We start from the raw sequence: 12,191 nt of genomic DNA on the forward strand, positions 1-12,191 counted from the left end.
GTAACTTTGAGGTGCACAATACCTACATTGCACTATTGTTATATATGGAGAAACTCTATAGTCCTTAGGCTTTTTTAATCAGAATAGCATGACATATTAACATAAGCTTTGAAGTGCATTACAATCATGTACAGAGCTTCAGATAAGACACAATGGGATTCAATTAATTGCCCAAGATCACACACTTTGGTTAAATGGTGAAACTGTGATGTGGACAATTTAAGCAACTGTGCACAACTTCCCAGGTTTAGTTGATATAGATATTTAATAAGGTTTTGCTTTACATTTCATGTGCTTAAATAACTATTTCTGGCATTGCCTTGGAAGCAAAACACATCACAAAATAAACTAGCATTTCATAGTAAACCAACTGTACACTAGATAAATTGGGCCTCATTACAGGTCTGGCGGTAACCCTGCCGGTGATAACAGCGTTTTGCAGCCAGACCTGAAAATAATTACTGGCTTGCCAGGAAACACTGGGGTATTGCAACCCCCGTGGCTGGTAAATCAGGCGCCGGTAATTCTGTTACTCCCCATTCCCATAGAGTCCAATAGGACTATGGGAATGGGGAACATAGAAGCATCAGCACCATTAATAACAGTGCCCGTGCTTCCATGAGGGTCTGCTTACCGTGTCTGCTGCATCCGGCAGGGTCAGACCTGCTGGGCACAGTGACTCTGGCAAGAAGACCTGTAGTAAGCTTACCGGCACGGTTGTTTCCGGACCGGCATGCTTGTAATGACGCCCAATGTCATAGAAATATGTTGAGAAATGAGAGTATGGCTTTAGTTTTATTCTCCCCATCCTGGATGCAAAGTCACAATAGCATCGTTCAGATTAACCTGAGCCTAACAAATCCTCCTTGAGTTTTAAAGCCATAGTCATTACTTCATAAAGCATGCAACATTATGCACCCTTCTCACTTCTGATCACTCCCTCAAATACACATTTATAAAGGGATAAAAGTCCCTGCTAATAGTCGCCCCCTCCCTCCCATCAGTGCCTAATGGCTTGCAGTGTAATGCTCTGTTGACACAGAGCAACGTGAGGACCCTCTGCTTCCCGGAACTCCTTGGGACATTGTCCTGGCAGCAGGACACATCTACCGTACGGAAAGGGTAAGGTGTCCTGCTGCCAGGACAAAAAGCATGCTGAGCAGGAATTGCTTGGCACATATTGTCCTACCAGTGGGACACCTTTTCCGTTGGGCACCCTTTTTGCGGTGCCGAACGTGAGTGGCGTCCCACTGACAAATGGTCCGGTCTGACCTCCCGCTTGGTACACTAGTGCTTGGGGTCATTTGAACACAGGAAAACATACCTTGATTTTAATGAGCCTGAATGTTGCAATACATTAATGAAATCCGAATAAGCAGCCTAATGTGCAGTTTTAAAATCTTGGAGGCATCCCTTTTCTATTATGTCTATATGCTTTTTTGAGTCAGTGCCCTGGTGGCAATAATCAAACACCAGCTCCCTTCAGCCTGCTTGCAAGCCCTCTTTAGGTCAATGGGGTGCAGGCTTTTTTACTATTGTCAAAGACCCACTGTAGTGTTATGTGTCAGAAGACTGGAGTGTCTTTAGAATTTAATTTTATAGATACACCACCAGTCAAGAGGCCACTTTCTCCCCCAGCCATTACCCTCTCATCACCAACACCACCCCCCTCTCTCCACCACAGCTCAAGGCCCCTCAAAGCCCTGAGAGTTTTCAGCCTACCAACCACAAGACTCCTTTTCCTGCTCCCTGTGGTCCCAGGTGTGGAGGAGGATACACTATGTAGAGAACCGCACCCCATATTGGTTTCTCCCCATTGTACCTTATTTCTTATTCCCTTCACTGAGTGTAGCTGGGAAAGCCGTCCCAAGCTCCACTCTGCCCAAAGGCCAAGCCCACATTCACACCCTCTGTGTTCTTGAATCCCCAGTTAAATTAGAGCAATGGATTCAGTGCAGTACATTTGAGCACACACACAAGTCATTAGTCACTTGCACATGGAAATCAATCCATGGAAACAAACCAATTCAGCAAACATGTGCCCAAGATAAGATTTGCAATGTTCACATGTGTGCCATGGTTAGGGTGGGGCAATGCACTCTGCATTGTATAGCTTTGCAAAACACATAGTACCAATACACAATGTGGTATCTCTCTCAAGACCACCAGTCATCCATGAAGCGCCTGCATGAAGAGCCACCCATGTACTGGGCACAGCACTATGGAAGCAGAAGGCTAAAGGCACCCATCAGATTTCAACTCTGCCCAAGGCATCAGCCTATCTCCAAGGAAGCAGGGCTCCTCATTGTCACCACATACAGATGGAATGGACGCTATTATAGAGAAATATCACAACACCACAGTGTTTCCACCAACCTAGCCTCTGGGCTTGTGCTGCACACAATGTGAACTCAGTAGCAGATAGCACTGCCCCCAGTACTCAATGCTGTGCAGCAGAGCAGAGCTTAAGCAGAGGTGCAGACAGGACATGGCACAAGGGGCAAGGCCAAGGCCTGTCTCCCTAGGTCGCAACATGACACTCCGGCTACAACTCAACCAGGTCCAGCGCCGATCCTGACAGCTAATGAGGTTGTGCATTCATTTGCCTGATGATCAAAACAGTTTAAGGTGGAACTGCAAATAGCATGCACGTTAGGAACCAAAATAGGCTGCAAGCAGGACTCAAAAATCACCTACACGTACTTGACTCCATCTAGGATTGCGCCTGTGCATTATCCCAAGCCATCTCAGGCCAGGCCTGAATACATCCAACAGTATTAGCCCTCATTTACTCACTGCACAGCACTATAGGTCTGCAGTCAGAAACTGTATTAAACAACACACAGTTTAAATCCTTGGACCCACAAGAGCTCTTCGGGTTAGTGAATTTGGTAACAATGATGACTGCATGTGGTATTCCTGGATGAGAATTCACCAAACTTGTAATTTAAGTTGATGGTGTTCCAGCATTTGACCTCACTGATGCTGCCTGTTTTAATTTCTGGCCAGACAAAAGAGTATGTGGAAACCGGTCTGCTTTCTTTTTGGCACCGAGTGAAAGGTAATACAGCACAGAGCACTGCCCTTGCACCCCTTTACTGGGCAAAATGTCCATATGCCCCTTCTGTTATGTTTTTGGTCAAGCAACCAATGCCAATATGACTCATGTGCAGATGACAAAGCCAATCACCCCAAAACTCTCTTTAGGCAGACACGAAATAGGCAAGGAAAGGTTGGATTTCTGTGGGTATCCCTGCAGCAGGTACCCCTACTTCCTCTCTTTTGTCGTGCCACGTGTAGACGCTCCAGATATACCATCAACACCAGTGTACTCTTGAATGTTATTTATTTTGGACCTCAAATTATGAGGAGGCCGCTAAAAGTCACAGAATGCAAAGCCATTGTGACATCTGCTCCTGCCGGAGCGCTGGCGAGGGAGAGCACGTGTGGGGCCCTGCTGGCCGAGGCCTGCCTGCGGAGCGAAATAAGGGAGACGCACACAGAAGGCTTGTGCCTTGCCCGGAACTGCCTCTCTGTCCTCGGGGTGGGGCTTTTATTCAAGCACCTGACGTCACTGCATCGCGGGACGTAAATCGTACACAACAGCCATTAGTGTATGAGGAGAAAACCTGGCAGAGTCAAACCTTCTACAAGAATGTTCCCACTTTGAAGAGGCTTGGTGTTTTGCAGTGGCTCGTGCTGTGAAGTAGCTTGGTGTTTTGCAGTGGCTCGTGCTTTGTATCGGTTTGGTGCTTTGAAGTGGATTCTGCTTTATATCGGTTTGGTGCTTTGAAGTGGCTTGATACTTTGAAGATGCCGGTTTGCAGAGTATTAAAATAAAAGGGTTAGAAATCAGCGTGGGCAGTTGGGGGTGTAAAGCCTTTTGTCTTTCAATTGACCCATCATACATGATGATTTTGCCGGTGCGCTGGAATCCATCCAGAAGAAAGTGAGACGGATATTTTTGCTGCCCTTTAATTTGGTGCACAATCATTGCTTGTTTACAGCAACTCCTCTAGAATGGAAGAGAGGTGTGTACCTTGTTCAGCTACTGGGTCCCCCAGAGGGCGAGCAGTGGTACTGCAGCCACGGATGTGGAGTATGCCGCTGTACTCATTGCGAAGAATGCAGACGTTTTGCCACTTCTTTGACCTTTTTACTTTGTTATATATCGGATACTGCAGGAAAACCAACCCCTAGGTGAATTGGAAACCTGTGCATTGAATAGAGTTGCAGAAAGGAGTCCACTAACTCCATAGCCCACTTGCTGGGGCTATATGATGTGAAGACAGAGTGGGACTTACTAATGCCTGCTGCCTCTTCTGGATAAATGACCCATAAGGGCTGGGTGCATGACCGCATTTTCAATTCACTGTGTAGCGTTCACGGTGTTGCCTGGGCTTAACGATGGAGGTGCCTTCACACATATTAGCAGGTTGGCAAAACGAGTGCCGGACGTCCTAGAATGACTTTGGAGTTGTCCTGCTTCAATCATAACAAATGCATTTGGAATAAGGCTGCACTGGTTACCTGTTGGGCAGAAAAGCAATTTGCCTTTTGAAGCTTCATCATGGCTCTGTAGATGCTATTTCTAAGAATACGGCTTTTTAAGAGGTCTAGCATAGAGCTTATATCTATATAGTATATTGTATACAGTAGTCAATGTTGTATTTTCACTTGTATTGCTTTAGAAAAGCAACTTGATTCATAGTGTTTAGGAGGCAAATTTGTAGGCACTTCAGGGCTCATTACGAGTTTGTTGGTATTCCCGCAGTAAATCCACAGAAATACTGGCAAAAGGATTAACTGTTACCGCCAATTGGTCCCACCGATGTACCACGGGATTACAAGTGCCGGTAGGCGGTGTAAGTTTCATTTTATGGAGGAGTCCTTAGGACTCCATAGGTATTATGGTGAATATATGGTGAATATTTGGCAGTAAGATGGCAGATTTCCCTCCAGCTTTTTGCTGGGGTAAATTCCTTCACACCACCAAACTTGAAGTACAGTGCTGCAGTAATGCAGTGGTAATGTAATTACCGCCATCTTGCCAACAACATTTACTGCACCTCTGTACTTGTAATGAGGTCCTTTGATTTCTACCTACAGCAATTTAAACATTGTGCTCCGTAGTATGTATGATTTAATTGTAGAATGTAGTTATTGAAGGTAGTGCCTAGGGTCTGATCAGCATTATTCTAGGTTCAATAAATCTGTAAGCCCCACAATCAATATGACACTGGAATGTCCTTGGTAGCAGTGGTGAGAGGCTACTTGGCTGAGATATGGAAGAACAGGTAATCAATATGCCACTGGAATGTCCTTGGTAGCAGTGGTGAGAGGCTACTTGGCTGAGATATGGAAGAACAGGTAATCACCAGTACACTGATCTCCATGGGCACTGGCTGTGGAATGGCTGTGTAATGCCCTTGGTGGTAGGATGTCTAGGAGGGAGTCTGCTGTTCGCCAGTGTTTTCTGGTCTGGAGGAATATTCGGATCCAAACCGATGGATGATGGCTTAAGGTCCATTCGACTGTAGAAGGACACAGGTGAACAGCCCCACCCCATGGTAGGAGGATGCTGGATGTCAGTTACACCCAATGGCAAAAGGATGCTGTATGAATGGCCCACCAGACTGCACAGGAGGATAGCTCAGGGCGAGGTGCTCGCCTTGGAAGCAAGACCACACAGAGCAAGACAGGTTCGATCTCGGGTCCGCGCTTAGAAACCTCTGGGTATTAAGCATGTTATAAATAACCAATCGTATCATATCATATATCATATCATAGATGCAGCCATGGATCACTAAAACATGTGTGCACCACAAGCACAAGAAGGCTCAGAACCTGTGTACTGGGCCAGAGAGGCTATTACAAAAACATCTGGTTTCTCTTAGTGCACTTCATGTCAGACTCTAGACTCTAAGCGCAGTATCAGCCCCTGAGCAATACTTATGGAGAGAAGTAAATCCCCAGGAAGTATAGTCACACCAGGAATAACAGAGCAGGCAGGAATAACACCCCAGAAGAAGTGGCCAGGTCAAGAGTATAGCTGAGATATAGCAATAAAGAGCTGAATGGGTCATCCAAGGAGGGTTAAGCAACAGGCAGAGGTCAGAACAAGAAGGACCAGAGAAAACAAGCTAAAGAGTAGTCCAAACGGAGTCTATCGGCAGGTCAAGAATAGAACCAAGTTAATCAAGAAAGTAGCCAAGTACTGAAGAACACATTAAACGTCAGCAAGCACCAGAGCAAAGGAAGCACAAGCCCTTATGGAGTAGCGTTGACCTGCCAGTGCTGCCAGGTAAAGGAGAGCCTAGCTTTGTGAATCATTATATGTACGAGAATGTGCCAGAATTTCCCTGAATGTGCATGATATAGGAATGCTGGCAAATGTACATTTCACGTGATGGCACACAGAGTCTCAATGGTTATCCAGGCCAATGGTTCAAGGATGTAGGCAAGGATCACTGAAAACCTGAATCTCCAAAAGAGGAGGGAAAAGAAGGGGGCCAGAGAAACAAGAGAATCAGGAAACAGCAGGACCCATGAGTACTGGGTCACAGATATTACGTGGTGCCACACAGATCCCAGGAGGCTCTGCCACACAAGTGAAAACAGTCAAAGCCAGAAAGGCAAACTAGCGGAAGTCAGTGGACCAGGATATGGCTACATAGAGCCAAAAGGCTAGTGTGAGGGAAGTCCAAGGTCAGACAAATGTGGCCAAAGTGTAGTTCAAGTGCATTCCAGGGGCCGCTAGAGGTCAGAGACAAGTAGATGAAGGGCAAGTGGACAGACATAATAAACAGTGACAGGGCATTAACTCTTGTTGAGGAGTGCATCCTTGAAGGCTATTCCGGCTAACCTCGTTATGCAGAGCTTTGCATGTTTGCATGTTTGGGAGTTTTCTGGACTTCTTGTGCATGCACGTAACGAGTGAGGAAAGCTGGAAACGAAACGAGTGGAAACGAGTGGAAAAGCCGGAAGCAGCCAACAGTCCCACGAGCCATCTGCGGTGGGTTGCAGAACTATCGGGAGAGGCAAGCTCTTGGTGAACTTTGCACGGTGAAGAGCGGGTGCCTTCAAGGGCAGCAGGAAAGGACAATATTTCTCTGGTATAATAACATTCACATTTAAATATGTTTTTAATATAGTATATGTGTATATGTTTTTAAATGAAACTGGGCAACATTTTATTTTTCTTCCTGTTGTTGTGTTGGTTTTAACTTTTTAACCAAATATCATGCAACAAGAAACAAGACAGCTGTATAAGCGGATATTTCTTTTGTTGATAACATAATTAGATTAGCGGAGGAAATCAGTGATACACAATTAAGGCATCGACTGAACTTTGCAGCTTCCCACCTGTGGCCACTTGTAGAGTCCCAGGAGTTGGGCTATTGAATAGGAGGTTGTCGATGATCGGTCTCCAATGATGCCAACCCATTGGCGTCTTCCCTGACAGCTGTAGTTTGGTACTGGTTCTTCTTGCTCTGACAGTATGCTGAGAGTGCTCTGCAGAGCTTTCCTCTCACTAGCGCAAGAGTCGAACATCTGGTATCCCAGTGTCACATTTGGTAAGATTTTAGGGTTTCTGTTGATCTATGGTGTGGATAACATCCAGGTGATGTCGCAAATAGTGATGGGAATATCTAAAAGTGGAAGAATACAATGAGGGCATGATTTAGAAATAATAAAAAGAAAACCCAGTGCACAGCATATTTCTTTGTGCTATGAGCAGCCAGAGGATTTTATGTTGACTTTTTTTATTGTATCTTAAAAATGTAAATGAAATACAACCCCTAAAACATAATGGGAAGAAAATATATGAAAACATATGAAATACAAATGCAATACATTAAAAAAACGTGTATACTAATTGTGATATAGGGTATAATGTTAACTTAAACTCAATAAACTCTTTAGATTCTAAACCTTAATTCCAAATATGTGTGCAAATTCAATGCATCGCAATACCATACTTTCAAAAGGTGAAGCTGCATGAAATTCAGAAAACCATAAATAATAGAATCATCATTACATATATTTCTACAGGTTTGGAGAAGGGCCAGAAGGCCTACTGTGCTTTCAAATAGATAGGATGGTATCCCAGAAATACTTACACATAGAAACAGGATTTAGATGTATTTACCGATGAAATATAATATTATCTTAGTACAAATTCAATCTTTGCCCAGCACGTATGGATGGATGCATTTATTTAATGTATTTATAATTCACGTATGCATAACCACAGAATAAAAGTTACAATAAAATACATGAGTTCATAAAAGGAACTCAGTATTTTTCTATGGAAACCCATTCTTTTAGCCTTTATTTTGATCCTGTCCTGACTTTTTGAAGTTAAGTAAAGCCTTCACCTTCATGTCCCTTGCCCTTTGCTAATTAATTATTGGGAAACTACTGTACCTCAGACTATCAAACTAGGAAACTTTGTTTCCCTTTTGTACTCTTGTACTGCACACAGCACTTTACGGTGCATTGCAATGGGGATCATTTGTATCACCCTAACATTTTGCACATGGAAATATTGGTTAGTTTTGTTTGTACCAAAAAACAAGCTGGTGGCAGCAGTTACATTTTCACAGTTTTTGCATATTTTTTGTGTGCACATTTGCGTTTACTGCGTATGGCTATTAGGCTAGAGACTTAAATGGCTGTGCCACAAGAGTATTGCTTGTTCATAAGCCATATTGTAGTTTGGCCTTCCTCCTGATCTCCCATGTAAGAAGATCCCTCATAAGGTTATGCACCCGCCTGGAAAAGTGTGTGTGTGTGTCAAAGGAAGGTGGCTGTGACTGTCTAGTCCCAGTCTACATCACTGGTGTTAATGAGGCAGATGTGAATCCAGGGGTTGTTGTTGATTGTAAAAGTTCTGGCTTACCAATGGTGAGCTTGCACCTGTTTCCAGCTCCGAATCTGGATAAAATGAGGATTACTGCAGCCATTCTTCTGATCTACATTCCATCCAAGAATCCTACAAAGAGGAGCATTGCATTGAGGACCCAAGGACGCCTTCTGTAGTGAACTAGCAACCCCTTCAGTGACTGGCCCTGCTCATCTGCATGATCTCCGAAGACCCTTGTCGGGGTTTCAGCCCTTGGAGTAGTAGGACAAACTGGTCTTGATGTCTTCTCGAGTTTGCCTGTCCTTGGAGATTTCGGAAGTGTCCCTGGGATGCCCGGTGGACTGACCAACTATCTCGTTAATTATGCATTTATAATGCGCTGAAAGCCCACATTGGCTACCTTGTCAGAACTGTAGCAATTCTGCGTTCAAGCACAGAGCTTTGCTCATCCCAACATGTGCCATAGTTGGCTTCTCCTGCATTTTCAGCTTCCTTACATAGTGGGAAGCTGGCCTGGAGCAGCTTCCTCCATCCCGTGAACTGTTCTGAAGATGACTGCAACATAGGAATCTGCATTTCTTCATTGTCTGTGCTTGCATCTTTCAATTGCACCCGATTGGATAAATCCTCAAACTTGCAACCCCTGGACGCCTCTCATTCAAACAAAGGATGGAAGACTGTGCTCCTAGCGATCCCCTGGCGGGCCATAGTGATTCCTGATAAAATCGGAGTTAGGGGCATAGGATACCATTGGGTGCAAAGCCCTTTGTCACCTATCAACCTCATGCTTAACTTTGGTCATCAAGCCTGGGTCTAGTATCCTGCCCCAGAGTTAGACTTGGTTCTGGAAGAGAGAGGAGAACATACCTGTCTTCTAATAAATAGAACTTTGAATCCGTTTGGAGCTGTTTAGAATCACCACCAAAGCCCCATTGTACCTTTCAGAGAACACCTCTCTGTGAGAAACCTTATGTTGGAACCTGTGACTTTAGGGCACTAGGCCCCATACATCTTAGGGCTGGACTTCTAAAGAAAGGGAATTGTACTTGTGGCTGGTTCTCAAAACGTTACCTACATCGGCATTACTTACTTGTTTCACATGGTTAGTCATTTAGTGATGTATTGTAATTGAACATACTGGTGGATGTATATATATGTTTTATATGTTGCTGTGTGATAGCTTCATTTTCCAGTGAGCTCTAAAGGCCTGAACATGTAACTGTATTTGTCTGACTGTCTAAGCTGAATTATTGTGTTTTTCTGTGTGGACTCATTGAGGGCCCCTGACCACACTTACACTCTCCTGCCTCTAAGCCTTGAGTGCTCTCCACACTACCTTGATTGCATTTTGGCTAAGCTCTCAGAGTCTCCCTGCACCATAACTAGGGTTGCCTCACAAATTCTGCACAGCAGGGCTGAATTTAGAAATCTATCTGAACAGTGAGACTTTTGGGAAGAGCCAAAAGAGGTAAGAAAAAAAGCAGACCAAAAGGATATAGAGTTTCAGAGTTTAGCAGAAAAGAGGCAAAAGAAGGTGAAACGGGACTGAGCAATGGGGTGCGAGGAAAGGCTAGTAAGAAAATATGAGACTCAGACAGGCAATGATCCTTCAGTTCCCATGATAAGATGGGGTTGTGGCGTATGTGCAGGCACACATGGTCTTGCTCTATATAAACTCCTCCCCGTCCCGTGCTTCTTGTTGGTGATTGTGGCGTTCGCCAGCATGTGCCGGAGGGAGCAGGATGGCGTATTTGAGGACCCGGGTACCGGCGGTGAAGAGGGGTGAGAGGCAGAGCCAAAGGTGTGGTCGAGGAGTAGCAGCTCTCTCCCTCTCCCTCATTGCAGGAACGGTAGGTATCACAGAGACTGCGGGCTTGCCCACTCAACGCAGGAACTTCACTGCCTGGGGAGGTGCTGTCCGGCCCCCCAGGCTTCAGTTAAGAGCATTACTGGGTATGTCTGTCAAAGGGAAGTGAATGGGAAATGAGACCACGGTGCTAGAGTGCTGTGTGTGTGAGGAACGCCACTGGTATACAATGAAAGCTAATCAGTGAAAGCTGTGTGCGAAGTGCTGGACTTGTTCCAGTAACACTGTGTGTGAAACCTGAGTTCAGGGCATGCTATGTTTGTCTTTCGCTACATAGAAAGGCATTCAGACCATGCACTTAGTCTTTTGCCTAATGAACTGTGGAAGCAACCCCTGGTGGAACGCACTACGAGTATAAGGGAAGGAGGAGGGTATGCTGCCAGTCCATGTTAATGGCTAATGTCATGATTAGTTTTTTCCTGTCTCATGCTCTGTGCTACTGCTTGTTCAGGGGTCTCCTGGAAGCTATGTGCTTATGTTAGTCGCTCTTACCAGGGAATGAATGATCTGAATGAACGTACAGGTACTATGAGGACATATTCCTAATCAAGAAGGTTGATGTTCTGTTGAGTAGGAGGGAGTCAGGAGGCAAAGAAACCCAATTCAGGAGGGTTACTACTTCAGGAGGGTTATGGTTCATGTTGTTTGTGCTTTTCCCTTTCAACCCCCGTACCCATCCATTTCATGAACCCTAACACTACCTCCGGTTACACTAAACACCCCCTTCCCTATCCACAACTTCTCCCTAACCCTCTTCCCCCACTGGCTGTCTCGAGGTTACCTGTTAGCCCAAATCAGGAGCCCAACTACATTTGGCTTCCGTGGTCAGGAAGGAGTTGCAAGATACTCCAAGGGTGTAGCAGGACCGCCTCGTCCAGTGCTAAAAATGTGGGGAAGGGAGGCTAACGGCCTGAACATCGAGACTTATCATTTTGAACACTTCTTTCTTTTTGTAACAGTATCCTGCACGCTGTTTGTATTTAGAGGTAAGGATTGGCAATAGGTTCTTTTTAGTATAGGCCCTTTTATTTTGACAAGATACCACTGGGACTATGTTATTAGTTGATGGTCATAGCTTGCTCCCATCTGTAGATTTAGGATTGGATAGGCATTTATCATACCCTAGTTGAAGTTCAATAAACACCCTTAAACTGTGGTCACTTGTGTCTGTCTTACTATTGACACCATGCCTTTCTTACAGAGTACTCAAAGTGTAGTTAAACTAAACACTGACCCAGCTAGATTCTTATGCAGCAGCTCTACTCAGATGCAGCTAAATTGAGCACAGTGACTATATGACTATACTGACCATACTTTTTTTTTTTAATAACACGTTTTATTGTTTGTTTTTAATCACATTTTACAACAACAAACATTACAATGGGGTCAATGGACCCTTAACAACTAATCATTCACACCTTTGAATTGGGTCTCGGGAGCAACACCATCGTTCAT

Source organism: Ambystoma mexicanum, chromosome 6p (genome assembly GCF_040938575.1).
Source record: "Ambystoma mexicanum isolate Mex_15411 chromosome 6p, UKY_AmexF1_1, whole genome shotgun sequence".
Lineage (NCBI taxonomy): Eukaryota > Metazoa > Chordata > Amphibia > Caudata > Ambystomatidae > Ambystoma > Ambystoma mexicanum.